At 44.1% G+C, this 20,076-nt stretch overlaps 1 protein-coding gene across 2 annotated transcripts in view; it reads left to right on the top strand.

The window, feature by feature from the left end:
- Positions 1-982: 982 nt before the first annotated feature.
- Positions 983-20,076, top strand: part of ADD2 (adducin 2) — a 115,477-nt gene continuing 96,383 nt past the window's right edge. For both annotated transcript variants that reach the window (XM_043918326.1, XM_043918327.1), the window contains exon 1: positions 983-1,428. The gene's annotated coding sequence lies outside the window, so the exon portion shown is untranslated. The remainder of the gene's footprint in view (positions 1,429-20,076) is intronic.

The raw sequence follows: 20,076 nt of genomic DNA, 5'->3' as shown, positions 1-20,076 counted from the left end.
AGCTCAGCTGGTAAAGAATCTGCCTGCAGTGCAGGAGACCTGGGTTTGATCCCTGGGTTAGGAAGATCTCCTGAAGAAGGGAAAGGCTATCCAGTCTAGTATTCTGGCCTGGAGAATTCCATGGACTGTATAGCCCATGGGGTCGCAAAGAGTCGGATATGACTGAGCAACTTTCACTTTTACTTTCCCAGTGCAGGGGGCATGAGTTCCATCTCTGGTTGGGGAACAAAGATCCATGCCGCATGGTGCAGCTTACACACACACACACACACACACACACACACAGACAGACGCTTTGGGGAGTTGATGGAGATTATGGGGGTCTAAGTCCCAAGCTAGGTCTTGACATCTCTACTCTCTGAAGCCTGCGCATTGAGAAACACTGTCAGAAAGTAGCAGTGGGAGGTGTCTTAGCTCTATACTATCATCTTACAGAGTAAGACCCAGAGAGGCCCAGAAAGGTTGAGTGCCTTCATCAAGGTCACACAGCTAGTTAGTCAATGGCAGGTCTGAGACTGTAACCAAGTATTCTTGTTCTCCATCCAGTTGCCCATTCACCAAACACCTGTTCCCCCTAGGGTGGGAGGCTGGGGAGGGGAGTGAGAGGAAAAGAAGTGGTGAGAATTGGAGGAAGGTGCGCCCATCATCCCGAGGGTCCGGTAAGAACAAACATTTTGCCCTTGTGGGAAATGGAGTCAGCATTACAGTAGGATAATTTTGGCTTCGAATTCAAACAGTCAATCATTTGCTATTAAAATGACGAATATAATTAATCTTCTAAAGCAAAACGTCCTTCCTGGACCAAAAAAATATTACAAGACTGTATTTCTTTTTAATCCCAAGGGATGCAACCTCCATTGGAGCTCATGTTTCAGATTTTCTTCCTAGTAACAGCATCTTCACATTGGCTCCGCTGTTCCGGGCAGCTCGTGGTGCAGGAGTGGCCGTGGGCAGAGGGCCTGGGCGGCGGGACTGCGGCAGCGCAGGCGAGCGGGCGGGGGCACTGCAGCACCGCGGCCCTCGGGCGGCCGGGCAGCGGCCCGCTAGAGGGGGCGCTGTGGGCACCGCCGAGCGTCCTTTTGTCAGCGCACTCGGCCGGGAGAGCTCTCATTTCCTCTCAGCCTCGTGCGGGAAATGGATTTAATTCTGACAGCAGAGCTGTAAGGGACGAGCGGGAACGAAAGCCTTTTGTCAAGGAGTGGCAGCCTCTGTTGTCTGTGATTACCACTGACGCGGAGAAGCTGCGCTGCTGGTGGAATTCCAGGCAGCTCTGGCCAGTGCGCGGCCGCAGGATGGGTAGAAAACAGTGCTCTGCAGATTAGCTGAGTGCATTTATCAAGCAGCTCTCCCAAAGAAAGCCAGCCAACAAAACAAGCCCCCAACCACCCGCAGCCGAGGACCAGAGATGGAGAAGATGCCTTGCAGGAGGTAAGCCCGTCTTGGGAGTGGACGCCGCGGGCTGGGCTTGGTTTTGCTTATTTTAATCGAATTTGCGACCCTTACAGCATCCTTCCACCGGGCGGGAGCAGGTTGGTCCAGATCGGTGAGCGTCTGTCAGTGAGTGCGTCTGCGAGGCAGCCCTTCCCCGCGGCTGTGCTTTATGCCTAAAGGTTTCCGTTGCTGATGTAACATCGGAGGTTCTTTGGGAAGCGGGATGCCCATCGCTGGCCTCTGCTCGGGGGCCATCGGACCCACGCGCCCCGAGCGCAGCGCCTGCCGGGTGGGGCTTTCTTCTCGGTCCAGCCGGGCTGGCGGGCTGCGAGCCTCGCCGCATGGGGCCGCCCCTCCCTTCTCGCAGCTCTGGGCCGCCGCCCTCCGCGGAGCCGCCCGGCGCGTTCGGCAGGGCTGGGCGCGCTCCCCCGGCCTCGCCAACGCCGTGGCGCCGCTGTAGCTGAGGGGTCGGCAGGTGCGGCGTCGGCAGCTGCCTGCATTGGGAGCAGGGGCGCTGGAACGTGAGCCGACTCCAATGGGTTTGAATTTTTACGCGACCGCACCACTTTGGAGGGAAAAAAAGGCCACTGTCCCCGAGAAGATCGGGCCAGTCAGATTATCTATTACAGTTTGTCTTCCTTCCCATCCCCTCCCCTGCCTCCTCTCCCTTCCCGCGCCCAGTAGGAGGCCACGCTCCACCCGGAGGCGGGGGCCAGCGTCTGCTTGTTTTGAAATCGCGACCACAGCCAGCCTACCTGGTGTTGGGGAGGAAGGGAGGGGCAGATTGCTTTAGGATGCTGATCAGGCGCTCGGGTCTAGCCTATTGTCTTGCCTTTTCTCCCCCTTTCTTTTCTTCTCTAATCTCCACCCCCAGACCAAAAAAAAAAAAAAGAACAAAAAGGGGGTAGGATGGGGAGAGAGAGACCGAGAGGACTGAGAGAAAGAGAGACAAGAAAAGAAGGAGGGGAAAAAAGCCCCAAGCCCACACCCTATCAAATTCTTCTGAAAATTGTCATTTATCTTTGACACATGATTATTACCCATCTGTTTCTTCACGCCCACTCTTCCCTCCTCTTGCAGTTTGTTGGCTAAGATTCAACGACTCAAATGAGCCTTATAAATACTAGAAATCAAATCAGTTTCCTAAACGAACGTTTTGTGCTTTCTGGTTAACCTGGAATGAGGGATTTCCAGCGTCCTGGCAGGAACAAATGATGGGAAAGGTGAACACCCTCCTTTCACATCTAGGGTGTGGATCTAGTGGAGATGCAGGAGACGTTGAACTTGTGCAATGAGGGACATCTTAATAAATGGCATTTGAAAATGATGTTTCATTTTAAGGGGAAAATAGTTGGTAACACTTGAAGTGAAAGCGCTTTGAATTATAAATGAGTAGGACTAGGGAAAATAGCTGTGAAGTTTCAGACTTGCAAGTCACCCCTCCCACCGACATAGGAAGAATATATGCTGGAGATTTTAAAAAGGGGTTTAAGCCATTTAACATTTCTACTTTATAATGTTCTACCTTCATTCTGCCTGTGGACGAGAATCTTGCCCAGATACCCCAATTTACTTTCACTCCCCATCCCCTCATCCTAAAAGGGTACAGTAAAAGAAAGCTTTTCATTGTTAGTATGATGTCAATACATTTTGGAGAACCACTACAGATAAATCACCCTTTGATCTACAATCCATACCATTTCTGTAGCAAGCCCTGTGTTCTTTCTTGTCCACCCAGTTATCTCACCTGATTAGAAATGTTCTTGTCACATACAAAATATACAAAACTGCCTGAAATGACGCATTGTATGTGTTTTTTAAGCTTGAGTTGAATTTGCTTTAAATATCAACATGGTGCTGGAATTAGTAAAACTCAGCTTTTCTTAAGAGTTTGCAGATGATCTAATGTGTTTGTTGGCAGAGGGTTTAGGATTAAGATTTTGAATACTTATGAAAAAGACTCTGATAAATATATTTATCACCTATCTTGTTCTACATGGAATTTAAGACGCTTTACAGAGATTCATAAAGTACAGTAAGACAGACTTAGAAGTAGATGGGAAAGAAAAAGGAAACTAATGGTAGAGACATAAGACTGTGTTAAGAATGAGGCTAATGGGAAAATAAAAACATTTGAAAGGGAAAAGGGAAAAGTGTTCATTGCTCAGTTGTTTCTGACTCATTGTGATCCCATGGACTATATAGCCTGCCAGCCTCCTCTGTCGGTGGAATTCTCCAGGCAAGAATACTGGAGTAGATAGCTATTCCCTCCTCCAGGGGATCTTCCTGACCCAGGGATTGAACCTGGGTCTCCTGCATTGCAGGCAGATTCTTTACCGTCTGAGCCACCAGGCAAACATGTGAGGGGCAAACAAATCCAACCCTGAACTTCCTAGCAACTCATACCACAAGGGGAGTCGACAAGCCCATGGTTCGCAGGCTTGGTTTATTCATGGACTCATTCACTCAACAAGTATTCACTGAGGACCTACTACGCACAGGTTCTGTGAGGCACTGGGAAAAAAGGAGTGAAGCAGACACATGTGGTTTCTACCCTGACAACACTTATAGCCAAATGCAAGAGATGGACATTCATGAAGATGTCTCTCAAATGAATATCTGGTTACAAGATGTGAGAAGAGCTGTGCAGGAAAAGCATGAAATACAAAATGTCACATGTCCAGACATAAAAACACAGAATAAAAACTTCTGCAGATAAGCATAACCATTCTTAACTCTAAGAGCAGAAAGGAACATTTTCCAGGTATGAAGCAGTGTTAGAAATAATGTCCTTGTCAGATGGGTTTCACTTTGCCATTTTTAGAGTGTCCCTTAGTGTGAGGGATCCTGATACCACCCCCACAGATCTCTTGAACCCCTGGGGTTCTGAAAATATTGTATTTTGAGGGACTTGTATATTCTCTAAAATGTAGTGGCTTTATTTCAGTGATGATCTTACATAATGAATATTAAAACTGTGTTCTAGATGATCTTCATGGCAACCCCCAAAACAATGCTGGGGCCTTTGTTTGCCTCTGCGTCTTCCCAGGTGGGCCAGGGGCAGGCCTGGTGGCTGGGCCACAGCATAGATGAGGGGGAGGGGAGTTTAAACTAAGACGGGTGTGTGTGGGTGTGTGTGTGTGTGTGTGTGTGTGTGTGTGTGTGTGTGTGTGTGTGAGTCTACACAGGGCACAGATTTGCTAGATTCAAAAGAACAGCTCCTGGCGACCACTGCTGTACTGGCCAGGAATGAAGTTCTCCTGCCAATTCCACTTTGGCATGGACCAAGTTGCAGCAATTTATTAGCAGCAGGTGTTGCAGTAAAAATGCAAGGAAAAAGTTGCTGTTGCTGGTTTTAGAATAATTGGATTAGATCTTGATTTAATGCAGATTTAGTAATTTCTCAATAAGTACCTTATGTCCAAAGCAATGAGACCAGCAATTTGGTATAATGGTTAAGAGGAGCCAGACAGCCTGACTTCAAATCCGTTTTTCCACTTCTTAGCTGTGAGACTTTGGACAAGTTACTCAACCTCTCTATGCCTATGATTATATGTGGATAAATATGCAGCATTGATTTCACAGTAAGACTGTGAGGACTGGAGGTATTACATGTGAAAAACTATGTTCAATGGATGTTAGCATTCATACTATTTTTATTAATGAAGTGGCACTTCATTTACGGAAGTGTGCCAGGATGGTTTGGTGTCAGAATTTTTTTAATTTAATTTTTATTTTATATTAGAATATAGTTGATTTACAATGTCGTGTTAGTTTCAGGTATGCAGCAAAGTGATTCAGTTATACATAAACATATAAATCCATCCTTTAAAAAAATTTATTATTTATTATAAAGGGCTGCACTGGGTCTTCATTGCTGCCCCTGGGCTTTCTGTATTTGCAGTGAGTGGGGTGTGCTGTGGTGCGCGGGCTTCTCATTGCAGTGGCTCCCCTTATTGCAGCTCAGGGGCTCTAGAGTGTGGGTTCAGCAGTTGTGGGCTCAGTTGCCCCAAGACATGTACGGGCAACCCGTGTCCTCTACATTGGCAGGTGGTTTCCTAACCACTGGGTCCCTGAAGTCCTATCCATTCTTTTTTGATACCAGAATTTTTAATTATGATACCTGATTATCTTCAAGTAGGAAACACACTTTTGAGGTTATTAATATTGCTTTGCATTGTTTATGTATTGTCTGCATTAGTACATTGAAGTAAATATTTAGGTAGTGGTAACATGTAGTAGGACTTCCCTGGTGGTCCAGTGGTTAAGATTAATGGTAAAGAACCCGCCTGCCAATGCTGGAGACATAAGAGACGTGGGTTTGATCCCTGGGTTGGGAAGATCCCCTGGAGGAGGGCACGGCAACCTACTCCAGTAGTCTTGCCTGGAGAATCCCCGTGGGCAGAGGAGCCTGGTGGGCTACAGTCGATAGGGTCACAAAGAGCCAGACACGACTGAAGCAATTGAGCGCAAACGTGTAGTAACTAGACCTGAAGCTGCATCTTTCTGTATGTTAAACCCAAATGGTATTTTAGTTTCATCAAAACAATATTATCTGTTGCAGTAAATAAAATTTATTAATTTGACATTTTAAAGTTGGATAGTTGTATTTATTTCCACATTCATTTTTGCATTCTACTTATATAAAAGTTACAAAGTTCAAGTATTTAGAACTGGTCTTTTTGAACGTGCATATTTAAGTTATATTTTAATAAAGTGATTTAGGTCAACCTTTGGTTCATAAGATTTTTTTTCAAAAAGGGTTTCTATAAAATTCAAGCATTTCGAATTGGGTTCAAGGACAGACCCAAGATTCTTGGAATAGAATTTTGAGTTTCTAGAAGAGAGATTGTGGCCCCAAATTTGACTCCATATACCTTGACTGACATAGTTTTAGCTTGAAAGAATTTTAAGGCAGTAATACCAAAGCTTGCCTCTGTCTTCAACAACAGCATCAAAATCCTTTGAATTCAAAGAGCATCTATGGAATGGTAAGCTTCCAGCAAAAATTCATCTTGGTCTATCTTCCAGGATAAGCTACAAATGAAAGCTTTGTCAATATTATTGAGTGAGGTGAAACGAAAGTCTATTCTCTGTGGAGTACAATGTTTGTTTGGATTAAAACAAGTTTACTGGTTATATTCAAATCTATTTTAAAACTTTCTCCATACCTATGATCTGTCAAAGATTATAAGAAATATGTTAGTGTCCCACTATAATCATATTTTTGATAGCCTTCCTGTTGATATACACATATCAAAGACATATGCATTTATACAGACACATACACAGAATTATATTTGATGGTGTGTTACTTAGAATCTGATTGCTTAGGACTGATGGATTTCCTGGGATGGAACATTTTCAGTGCAAACACTGGGATAGTGCCAGGCAAAGGAAGACAGATCTATTTTAGTTTTAGAGAACAGGGAGAAAACAGACCATAGGCCCAGATTCTTTAAGGATTCTTCAGAAGATACGGTGCAGATGGTGCCAACCAGCAGTATCCATCCCATGATTCAGTAAGGCATCCTCCTGGGAAGAGGCAGGTATGTTCTCCCAGTTACCTCCTAGAATAGTCCCCAGGCTCAACGCGCCAGGCCTGGAGGGGTTATGGTGTTAGGGAGAGAGTGAGGTGTAAGTCAAAAGGCTCTAAGAATGTTATCTGCACCTTCTACCTTGAGTGACAGGGCGTCCAGTCTTGACATGTGCCAAGGGAGCCCCCAGTAAAGCTTCAAACCAGGTTGGTTTGCATCAACCGCACACTTGCAGCTAAAAATTAAGATACATAAATATATAGATAAATGCCACTTGGTCCAGCACTAAATATCCCTAACTTAGTTGATTGCCCCAGGGCCTCAACTCTCAAGCAACCCAGGCAGGACCTGGAGGCCAGAGAATTTAGGATGTCGTTTGCCAGAAAAAAAATTTCAGTGCTGATCCCCTGGAGAAGGAAATGGCAACCCACTCCAGTATTCTTGCCTGGGGAATCCCATGGACAGAGGAACCTGGAAAGTTACAGTCCATGGGGTTGCAGAGAGTCGGACATGCCTGAGTGACTGAGCACTATCATATTTGGAATTGTCTTCCCTGGGCTCAGCCTAGAAGTGTCGGGAAAAAACTTATCAAGCCAAGTAGCAAATTCCTTGGGTTTCTGTGAATAGAAGCACTAAGGACCATTTGACCCCCTTCGCTGCATCTTCCCACACAGAGAGCTGGTTGGACCAGGTATGGGCCTGTGAGGACCTGGAACCTCAGGGCTGGTAGCCATGTTAGGCCAAAGAGGGTCAGGGTGAGAAGAGATCACAGGTCATCCCCTACACCCCTCACCAGTTTATAGAAGGAGCCACTTGGCTGTCTTGAGGTGGCCACAGTGATTCCAATTCTGTAACTTCCATGAAGCCCAGCTAGACTTTGGTCCCTACGTTGATGTGGCTGCCCTCCATCCTGCTGGTCTAATTTGCCTGGGCTTCTGTTTCAGTCAGCCATGCTGTCGGCTAGAAATCCGGCTTTCTTCAGAGCTTCCCACTTCTCTTCCCCACATACAACCTGACCTCCTCCCCTCCATCTTTCCAAAGCAAAAATCCAATCTTGTCACTCCTTTAGGATGAACCCCAAACTCCTTACCTACCTGGACTGCTTTCCTTCTCCTTCTTTGGAGATGCAGGCTGGACTTTCTGGACATTCCCCTTCTCCACCCATCCCCCACAGGCTCTTCCTTCCACCTTACGTGCCCTCCTCCTACTTTTTATCTGGCAAGTTGGCTCTTTTTAAAAGCCAATCAAACACACAACTTCTAGCAAGCCTAATTAAAAGAAAAACATGAACAATACTAGAAAGGATTTATGGAAGAAAAAAGAGATTTGAAATCATAAAAACACTAGGAATTATTATATCCTAACATGTGAAAATCTTGATGAAATGGACAGTTTTCAAACAGAATATGAACTACTAATATTTACTCCAGAAATCAAATGCCATGTTCCTGGTTGGGAAGAATCAATGTTAGAACGATGTCAGTTCCTCACAGATTCTGTTGCGTGGATGGCAGTCTTCCTGGTAACCAAAAGTGATGCAAATTTGTTCCTATTTTTATTTTTCTTTGGAATCTTGAAAGGTGTAGTTAACTGCATATGCTCAATTGTGAATCATTTTATTGAAGGGAAAGCCAATCCTTGTGCATTTAAATGTCATTTATAAATTGTTTTTCTCAAAGAACAGATTAAGTTATTAAACTTTGAAATGCATGGGGACTTTATGAAGAGAGAATTTTATTTAACAGACATGATTTTCTTCTATATTATTTTATCGAGTATAATACCATTATGCTTGCTTTCTTTACTCTGCATGGCACCCATATAAAAATCTGTTGGCTTTTACTTTTAAACATCTATGGTGAAAGACATCTGAAAAATAGGGGCAGCTTCAGTTCTTTTCCTCTTTACTAGCGCCAGGTGGCGGAACCTCTATCCTGGTTTTCTCAGCATTCCTTTATTTAGAATTTATTCTCCTTCCCTCTCCACACTACACTTCTCTTAGATCTTTCCGACATCCTCATTTGTGCCCTAAATTAGCTACATCTGTTACCATAGTTATGCCGCATCCAGCTTAACCCATTCCATGCTAATTCTGACTGCATATTATATTGTGTGAAACTTCCTTTCTTGTATTTCATGAAACGTACCACTATTTTCCCTTTGTCACCTGTCCCCCAATTTTTATTGTTTCTAAGGCAATGCATATGTACAGTTAAGAAATCAAATAGAACTGAAGAGTTTCTAACAGAGAGCAACAATCCCTGCCCTGCCCCAAATCCTTTATCCACAGGCAAACCAATTTTAGCTGTGTTTTCTGTTCTGTTATAGTTACTTTGGTATCTCAAAATAATATGCATATACTGCTGTTTCTGAATTTATCAGCTTTGATCATCATGTAGTGAATTTCTGCCGTGAAAGTCAGGGATGTAGTTAAGGCCACACCTACATCTCTCTAGCTTTGTTCTCATCATACCTGTCACACCAGACAGACAATGCATTTGTTAAAACCAGGTTTCTCATTCCACAGACTGTTGGTTGGGTCACTTGACTCTCTACTCTGTAAGATAAGGGTATCACCACTATCTTTCTTTGCCCACTTCTTCCTTCCCTCTAGTTGTGCATTTACTTGCATTATCAAAACCAAGAAATTGTTCATTCCAGTCCCATCACTTCATGGCAAATAGATGGGGAAACAATGGAAACAGTGACAGACTTTATTTTCTTGGACTCCAAAATCACTGCAAATGGTGACTGCAGCCATGAAATTAAAAGACGCTCGCTCCTTGGAAGGAAAGCTATGACCAACCTAGTGAAAGTGAAAGTGAAAGTGCAAGTTGCCCAGTCGTGTCCAACTCTTTGTGACCCGAGGACTATACAGTCCATGGGATTCTCCAGGCCAGAATACTGGAGTGGGAGCCTTTCCCTTCTCCAGGCGATCTTCCCAACCCAGGGATCGAACCCAGGTCTCCCGCATTGCAGGCGGATTCTTTACCAACTGAGCTATCAGGGAACCCCTGACCAACCTAGACAGCATATTAAAAAGCAGAGACATTACTTTGCCAACAAAGGTCTGTCTAGTCAAAGCTATGGTTTTTCCAGTGGGCATGTATGGATGTGAGAGTTTGACCATAGAGAGAGCTGAGTGCCAAAGAATCAATGCTTTTGAACTGTGATGTTGGAGAAGACTCTTGAGAGTCCCTTGGACTGCAAGATCAAACCAGTCAATCCTAAAGGAAATCAGTCCTGAATATTCATTGAAAGGACTGATGTTGAAGCTGAAGCTCCAATACTTTGGCTACCTGATGCGAAGAACTAACTCATTTGAAAAGACCCTGATGCTGGGAAAGATTGAAGGTGGGAGGAGAAGGGGATGACAGAGGATGAGATGGTTGGATAGCATCACTGACTCCGTGGACATGAGTTTGAGCAATCTCTGGAAGATGGTGGTGGACAGGGAGGCCTGGTGTGCTGCAGTCCATGGGGTCACAAAGAGTTGGACCTGACTGAGTGACTGAACTGACTGTTCCATCATCATAGCTGGTCTTTATGATTTGTCTATTAGGTAATTCTAAAAGATGAAAGCTGTTACAGTGTTCATTTTCTAACTGGGTTGATACTGCTCACTGCATGATAAGTAACATGCTAGGATTTCATCTCTTTCTCACGGGCTCCAATATCTCAACCCTTGGACCACTAAGTGGAAAATGCTTCCAGGGTGAAGTTCAAATGGATTCTGTTACTCTGAGAGCACCAGTACCATCAGAGCTGCTCTAGTTCCCCTCCTGCAGTGCAGAGAGTTTCCTAAGAAGACTCACCCAGAGGTCAAGTTGATAAATTCAGAAACAGAGGTATGTGTATACTGTTTTGACATACAGAGGTAACTATAGCTGGGTGACTAGCTGTGAACCAGTGTGTTGGGGATGGGAGAGGGGATGGGCAGGATCTGCTCTTCCATATAGAGACTGCATTTGTGCCCTTGTGTTTAGTCTCTTTTTTAATTCCTCCCCTCCATATCACCTGCCACCTCAGAATCCAGAACACTTTTAGGGCTCTGCCAGACAGATCATCTGCCTCCTTGGCGCCAATATCCTGTGCCTGAAATCTAGGCTTCTGCCTTCAACCATTAGTCACCAGTTCTCCATCTGCTTTTTGTCCTCCAGAAACTTGTTGAAATCTCTTCTCTGTTAATGATATGCTTTTACTTTGTCATTGTGGATTTTATGTATTTTTATTCCCTTATGATCAATTTAAGGAGTTCAAGAAAAGAGAGAAACATGGGTGGGATTAGTCTTGCCATCTTGAATTAGAAGCCAAGGACATTAATTTTCAATCAAGTCATGCATAGTAAACTATTGGCATGGCCATGATTTAAATTCAAACCCTGGTGAGATTTGCTTTTCCTTGTTATAGAAATGTTTTCAAATCTGTACAGTACTTATCAACTCAATTCCAATATTTTCTGCTCTCTAGAACAGTCCAGAAACATTGATGCATTCTTCTATTCAAAGATGATTAGCATTTAATTTATACACAATTCTTATGAATGCAGTTGTTTCTTTTTAGCCACTCCAGAAAAGTGGAAATGGCAAATTAGAAAGAAGACCTTGGCTAATAGTCTAAAAGAGATTGGGGTAAAAATGAAGAGAAGATGAAAAGTTCTTCTAGGAACCTGTATCACAATTGTTGCCCAAGTGCTACGGAAGACCATTGGTCAGAGTTGACAGTACGTTTGATACAGACCCAGAAAGTAAAGAAGTCACAGAGAAAGTAAATGAACTTTCTTTTAGTGAAAGTAATAGGTTGTTGTCTTACAGGGGAGGGGCTGCTGGCTTTTTTTTTTTACCTGGTTGAGAAGGAAGGACTTGGGGGTACCAACAGTTCTTTGTTCGGAAAGTAAATCTAGTTATAAGACATAAGAAATTCCAGTTGTCTCCATGTGTTCATTTAATTTGGAAATTGTTGCTTCATTTTTCAGCCTTAGCAATGAACATCAAGACTGAAAACAGTTTTGGGAATTTTACTTCATCTATCTTAACTCTGTTAAAGTTACAGGCCATAAAACTGTCACCAGCTTTGAAGCCACTATCTGTTATATTTAATTCTGAAGTGAAGCTATATTAAGTTAAGGCTGTCAAAAAATTAAAATCTCATTTTCAAAGCCTATCATATTTATGGGGGATGTGATACAATGTCTAGGGTTTGTCTCAACAGAATCTTTTTTTTGTGGCAGATGGTGGGGTTGGAGGTAGGGTTGGAAGTAGCCCATGAGTTGACAAGTGTTGAGGTTGAATGTAACTAATCACCTAAACTGGCCCTTTTTAGAGCTAAAGGAGGTGCTGTTAATAATTACAAGGGAACAAGAGGCATATCCAGGTGTCTCCTGGGCAAACCGCAGTCTACTCTGAAGCTAGGTGATAAGTCTTTTATTTTTTTGCTCTTTTATTAAAATTGGAAACTTTCATCTTAATCATGATGTTAAACATTAATCAACTTCAAACACAAAATGAAAATAGCTAGAGAACACTGTTAAATGACAAATTTATTAGTTGACTTAAAATAGTGGGACAAAAATCCATAAATTCTGCAACTGGGACATGCAGAAGGCAATCCTTAATTAAGCTGACAATGTTATAAAGCAGATCTATAGCCTTAGTTATGCAAGGGAGCCTTGTTTTTATTACTGTGAATTGGGTTCATCAAGATTTTATGGATGGGTGACTGCAGTCACAAGAAAGGTCAAGTCCATTGGGAAACGAGGAGCTGGGCCAGGAAAGCGGGGCTTTGATTTGCAGAGCAAGTCCACAATCCGATCTGTACCTAGCTTGATGTCCTATTTGAGGTTCTCCATAACCTGTTAAAATAATCTTTCAGACTTACTCAGATTTTGAGAAGAAGGTCTCCATTCCTGCTCTGTAATCCCCACGGTACACCATCACACAGATTAGTCATGTGTCTACCGCTGTACTTGTGAGGTGGTGTAGGGGAGGCGTGCGGGGCAAAGCAGCAGGGTGGGCTCTGCCTTCCAGGATGTCAGTCACTTTGACTCTGCCAACCAGAGGGCCCAGGTGGCTATGGATCAGGAGGTCTTTTGTGCCCTTTTCAAAGAGGGGCTGAAATGGATGCTTGCCTGGCTCCTAGCTGGCACCTTGAAAGGAATCTAGAAATGCCAGGCAAAGCACTGCATCATATTCGGGTTCTTGCAAGGCTGGAAGGCTGTAGTGTAGGACTGGAAACCAGTTCTTTAAAAATGGCTTGCTCTGTTTGTGTTGCTGTGATTATTTCCTATTGTGTCTCCCAGTGATATGCAGATGGTCACATTTTACTTCACTTACTTGTGCTTTTTTTAAAAAAAGGCAAGCTTACTAAGGTATTATATATGTTATATATAATATATGGATAATAAAATTCTCTTCCTTAGACGTATACTTCCGTGAATTTTGGTAAATGCATATAGTCATGTAGCTGCCACCACAGTCACCATATAAGAACATTCCCTCATGCCCTTTGAAGTGAATCTTCTCCTCTCACCTATAACCCCCAACAGCCATGCATCTGTTTTTGGTTTTGCCCTTTCCAGAATGTCATATAAATAAGATCATACAGTGTAGCCTTTTGTGTCTGACTTCTTTCACTTTGTGTAATGTTTTTGAGATTCATCCATGTTATTACAAATGTTCGTAGTCCATTCTTTTGATTGCTGAGTAATATTTGTTTGGATGGCTGTGCCACAATTTGTTTAACCATTCACCCATTGAAGGACATTTGGATATTTCCAGTTTTTGATGTTTGTGAATAAAGCCACTGTATATATTGGCCTATCGGTCTTCGTATAAACATAAAATTTCAGCTCTCTTGGTTAAATACCTAGGAGTCCGTTGCAGTATGCCAAGTGTATGCTTAACTTTATTAAAAAAAATTGCCAAGTGGTTTACAAAATGACAGTACTGTTTTGTATCCCCACCAGCAACTTACGGGAGTTCTAGTTGCTCTGCATCTGGTATTGTTAGTTTTTTAACAAAATTTTATCTATCATGATAGGTGTGGGGTGGTATCCCATTGTGTGTTTAATTCGCATTTCCCTGATGATCAGTGCTGCTAAACATCTTTTCATTTGCTTAGATGCCACAGTATCTCTTTTTTGTTTCATCTTGTCTTTTACATGTCAGCAGTGCTCTGCCATTCAAAGGTAAGCAGGGAAGTGAGGGGAAGCAGAGACTTAACAGGGGACGTGAATGGGGGGCGGGGGGAGAGCTACTAAGAGAAAGGTGATGCCAGGGAGTGATGTCAGCTGGGTACCTGATCCTCCCTTCCACCACAGGCTGCTTCTGGAACTCTTCTCTGGAGGGTGATATGGTCTGTACTGTGAGGGGCTGCTCCTTAGAGAGGGAGAGAGGAAGGGAAGAAGACAGTTATAACAAGCCATCATATTGATTCCATTTAAAAAATTTGCTTACTTCAAGTTCTTGTCTTTATATTTTTAGTCACTAAATAAATACCTCTTTAAAAGAGAGACTTTTAGCCCAGATGGCAGCCCTACTGATAACTGGGGGAAGAGGGGAGAGTTAAATAAAAGGTATTCAAGGAAATGGATATTTAAATTTGATTGACATAAGGACTTGAAAAGATACTGACACACTCATGTTTATAGCAACATTAGTCACATTAACTAAAACTTGGAAGCAACCCACGTGTCTGTCTATGGATGAAAGGACAAGAAAAATGTGGTGTATACATACAGTGGAATAGCGTTCCGTCTTAGAAAGAAATTCTGGCATATAACATGGTTTTGAGGACATACATTAAGTGAAATAAGTCAATCACAGAAAGACAAATACTCTATGATCCCATTTATATGAAGTACTGAGAGCAGTCGAAATCAGAGACAGAAAATAGAACAGTGGTGACCAGAGGCTGGGGTAGGGGAAATGGATGGTTATTGTTTAATGGCTGCAGAGTTTCAGTTTTACACGACGAAAAGATTTATGGAGTATATGGTGGTGATGGCTGCACAACATTATAAATGTATTTAATATCACCAAAATTTACTCTTAAGAACTGTCAGTTAAGATAGTACATTTTATGTTATGGGCATCTTACGGTGATGCACTTTTTTTTTTTTTTAAACTGTGATTGAGGTAAACTAGCAACAATGAGTAATTTATCACAGTTGTAGGTAGGTTTGTGTGGTTTAACTATAAATCTCAGTCAATTGAGAAGGGTTTACTGAATGCCCTCACTGCACAGCTGCTGTTCTGGGTGTTGGGAATGCTGGGGCAAACTAGAAGATCACCCTCTAGGAAGGCAAGAGAGATGCTAAACCTGCTAACAAAACAAGTGAATGGTCCCAGGCACTGATACTGTTATGCACAAGATAAATTCAGGTAACCAGAGAGGGAGTGACCAGAGGAGGCTGCTTTAGCCAGAGAGGCCAGCGAAGGCCTCTGGGGAGGAGATATTGAGCTGACTCACGGGAGTTAGTGGGATTGGGTTGGAGAATGGGGAAATGCTGGCTGATTGCAAGCATTTCATTGTGCTATTTGAGATGACACCATTGTCTGAGAGTGGGTGTGGGGAAGAATTGAGGAGAGGTGAAAAGGTGGGAAACGATCCCCTTGAAGAGTCTACACAGGGGAAGAGCAGGTTGCCTGGCAAGGTTAAGAAATCATTTCAAAGGTGTGGAGGGAATTTTGAAATGAGTCCAGTCCGCTTGGTTGTGTGCAAGGGTCAACTGCCCAGATGCACATAGGAAGCAAGGTCGTGTAGGGTTTGACCAAAAGGGAGGCTCTGTGACGTGAGACTAGTGGAGGACAGAGGGACAGAGGCATTTTGCAAAGGTGTGGTCACCCAGCTGGAGTAGTTCATTTAAGCAAGATAAGGAGGAATGTGAAGGGTGGAGTTTGGGAGTAGATGGATAGAGAGAAAGTGAGTGGGAGGTCTTGGAGACCCTGAGTTCCCGGTGGAGGGGTATCTGAGTAGTTGGGACTGGAAGGGGGTGGCCAGGGAGTAGGGTGTGAACTGCAGATGTTGGAGGTGATGCTCTTGCTGGTGGCAGCAAGATCTAAAGTATGTGCCCATGGGAGTAGGTGGCTGAGGCTGGGGTGAAAGGAGAAATAACTGGCATCAGAGGTCAAGAAAATGTGAGGTGGGGTGTTGGGTGGATCACTGCATGGCTGGGGAGACTGAAGCGGAAATCAGTAATGAGTAAGAATAGCATCGGAGGGGAAGACCGTCAGGGGGAAGGAGCTGAAGTGGTCCGTGAATCAGGGGAGTGACCAGGAGAGGGATGGAGGGTAGCCAAAGGGAGGGGCCATGGGAAGTCTAGTAGGCGGGTGTTTTCTCCCAAGGCAGTGGGGTGTTTGAAGCCCTGGAAATAGGTGGAGGTGGCTGTCAGGCGCGAGGAGGCTGTCTACACTATGCACAGACCCTGAATGTGTGAGGTGTGTGTTGTGAGAGCTGTGTGGTCAGGGGAGAGGCAGGTTTTCGATTTGGGATTTGGGGGTCACAGGAAGGGAGGTATGTGAAGCTGAACTACGGGGTGCTGCAAAGAACTATGCAGTGTTCAATGAGATTGGTTTCCAAGCAGGAAAGGCGGTAACCACGGAGGCATTATTGACTTGGGGCTTGTTCAAAACTCAATTAAAGGCAATTAACAGTAGCTGGTGTTGTTTACCAATGTCCTCGTCTCGTGAGGGATCTCCTAGACCGTCTTGTGAATTGTGAGATGAGGAGGAAAAACTTCCTCTCTTGAAACATCTCGTGTGTTCATGTCATTGATTCCTGTGTCACCCCCAGCCATAAATCTCACGGAGGGGACAGAAAGCATCTGTCCTTTTATATCACTGTCTTGCTGCAGCTCTGCAATGATTCCTGTCTAGCCTTGCTCTGCTGACGGTGACCTTTAACGTAATAAAATGCTCATGAGAATAATGAGAATGGATGGAGAAAATGCACCTTCTCGTAATTGATGGCTCATGCATTAGGGCAGGAAGTTTTCTGGAGGAATGAAGCATGTTATGGAAAAGCGTGAGGTTTTTTTTAAATGCTTAGCCAAGCGTCTCAAAAAAGCACCCTGACTACCTGGCAGTCCTGAATCGCTTACTTTCTCACTCTCCAAAGTGACTAATTCATTCCTCCTTTCTTTAAATCGCCTTCCCTCCCCACCCCACCCACCTTGCTGGGTGCCTCTGACTTCGTGGAGAAACAAGCTGAGCGGCCCTGCTTCTATCAGAGGCTTCCATGTTCTGCCCCTTCCCTTTCACCTCAAAATATCTCCCTAGCAATTGGTCTTTCCCTTTTCTGAATCATCACCTTTCCTCTCTCTCTCCCTCTCTCAGTTACAACACTCCCCTTGGCATTCAGGCATGTTCCAGTATCTCCTACCTATGCATCTCAGCTACTACCCCATTTCTCTATGTTCTCAGCAAATTTGCAAGAGTTGCTTTTGCTCCCTGTCTGGCTTCCTCTTCTGCACTGTCTGCACACAGGTTCCTGCTCTCTCTATACCACTGAGATGGCTCTTGTCAAGGTCATTGATGACCTCCGTGTTGCAATATCTAAAAACCTCTCCAGGCAAGAATACTGGAGTGGGTAGCCATTCCCTTCCCCAGGGGATCTTCCCAACCTAGGGATCAAACCCGAGTCTCCTGTATTGCAGGCAGGAGACTTCACTGTCTGAGCCTCCAGGGAAGCACCTAATCACCTCTACCCTGTTCATATCTTACCTGCCCCATCAGCAGCATTCAACACAGTTGACCACGTCTTGAAACATTCTATTTTCTGGCCTTCAGGAACCCTTTGTCCCCTGGTTTTCCTTTAGTCTCACTGACTGTTCCTCCTCTTCCTCGGTGTGGTTCCCCTCACCCCTCTATCAGACCTCTAAATATAAAGAGCCCCATAGCTCTACCCTGGGCCACTTAGTCTTCTTATAAACTCTCCATAGGAGAGTTCATTCAGGCCTTAGCTTCAGACTCCATTTAAATGCTGATGACTCCAAAGTCTCTCTCTCCCCAGAGCTCTAGCTTAGTGCTTCTCAAACTTTAACGTGCATACTGGTGCATACTGATCACCGGGGGAGTTTGTTAAAATGTAGATTCTGATTTCATTAGTCTGAGGCCTAGTGAAAAAAGTGAAAGTGTAAGTGAAAGTCGCTTAGTCATGTCCGACTCTTTGTGACCCCATGGACTGTAACTCACCAGGCTCTCTTGTCCATGGAATTCTCCAGGTAAGAATACTGGAATGGGTGGCTGTTCCCTTCTCCAGGGGATCCCCCCAACCCAGGGATCAAACCCAGGTCTCCCACATTGCAGGTGAATTTTTTGCCATCTTAGCCACCAGGGAAGCCCAAGAATACTGGAGTGGGTAAGCCTATCCCTTCTCCAGGGGATCTTCCCAACCCAGGAATAGAACCAGGGTCTCCTGCATGGCAGGCAGATTCTTTACCAGCTGAGCTACCAGGGAAGTCCTAAGATTCTGCATTTTCAACAAGCTCCTGTGTGATGCTGGCACTGCTGGTCTTTTGAGTGGTATTGAGTGGTGAGGCTTCAGACTTGTAATCCCCCTCCTCCTTGACATTTCCACGTGGATGTCCTACAGGCATCTCAGACCAAACCTCACATGACCCTGTTAGAGTTCTTGAGTTCTTTCCTCAAACCCACTTTTCTCTGCATCATATCATCCTCCCAGTTGCTCATGCCAAAAATCTTGGAATTGTCCTTGGTTTCTATCTTTCCTTCACTTGCTTATCCAATCCATCAGAAAATGCCATTGGCCTAGTCCTCTAAAATGTATCCCGAACCTTTACATTTGGCTCCACAATGTTAGTGGCAGCTGGCATTTGTTGAGTATATTCTACACATTGGACTTTATTAATAACTGCTATAGAAGGAATGTTTATGTCATCCCAATGTTCATATGCACATGTGTGTACATGTGCTCTCAGTTGGGTCTGACTCTTTGCAACCCCATGAACTGTGGCCCACCAAGCTCCTCTATCCATGAGATTTCCATGCAAGAATATAGGATTGGATTGTATTTCCTGCTCCAGGGGATCGTCCAACCCAGGGATTGAACCTGCATCTCTTGTAGCATCTCCTTTGGCAGGCGGATTCTTTACCACTGATGACACCCAGGAAGCCTCATGTTGAAACCGAATCCCTTATGTGGTGATGTTTGGAGGGGGAGGACCTTTAGGAGGTGATTAAGTCAAATGGGCAGAGCCTTTGTGCATGGGGATTAGTGCTGTTAAAAAAGAGACCTCAGAGGGACTTCAGAGAGCTCCCTTGTCTCTTCCTTCGTATGAGGACACAGTGAGAAGACAGCTCTCTATGAACCAGGAAATGGGCCTTCACCAGACACCGAATCTGCTGGTGCTGTGACCTTGAGCTTCCCAGTTTCGAGAACTGTGAGGAATAAATTTCTGCTGTTTCTAAGCCACCCAGTCTAAGCAGCCCAAGTGAACTAAGACAATGCCATACACTTATAGCCTGCAATGCAGGAGACCTGGGTTCAATACCTGGGTCAGGAAGATCCCCTGGAGAAGGAAATGGCAACCCACTCCAGTATTCTTGCCTGGAGAATCCCATGGACAAAGGAGCCTGGCCGGCTACAGCCCATGGGGTCGCAAGAGTCAGATATGACTTAGCGACTAAACCACCACCACCATTCTAGTTATCATGACCACCCTATATGGTTGATGGGATTATTAATTGCATTTTTTTGGATAAGAAAAACTTAAAACTAGGTAACCCTATGTAGACCTGCAGTTTATTACTCTAAAAAACCTAATTCATTATTTTAGTTCATTTTTCTCCTTGTTGTCAACATGCTAGCCAACAGTGCTATTGATATAGTTAGGTACTTAGGAGAAAGTGTCTTATTTTAAGGTGTCTGTGTCCTTGGTAAAGCACAAATCTTACTGCAAACGTGCACAGGCAAGTGTCCAAAGGGTGTGTACGTTACAGAATTTATAGTCTCTTTGACTTCCTCAGACCATTTCTGACAAGGCCTATTTGCATTTAAAACATTTTGAAATATTTTTGTCTGATAATTACAATATCATGAGGCACCTTATGCAGACACTGTGTCTTATGTGTCCTTGTGTTATTTCGTT

This window comes from Cervus elaphus, chromosome 11 (genome assembly GCF_910594005.1).
Source record: "Cervus elaphus chromosome 11, mCerEla1.1, whole genome shotgun sequence".
NCBI classification, from domain to species: domain Eukaryota; kingdom Metazoa; phylum Chordata; class Mammalia; order Artiodactyla; family Cervidae; genus Cervus; species Cervus elaphus.
Note: the sequence above shows the minus strand (reverse complement) of the source record. Positions and strands in the feature narration are given on the sequence as shown.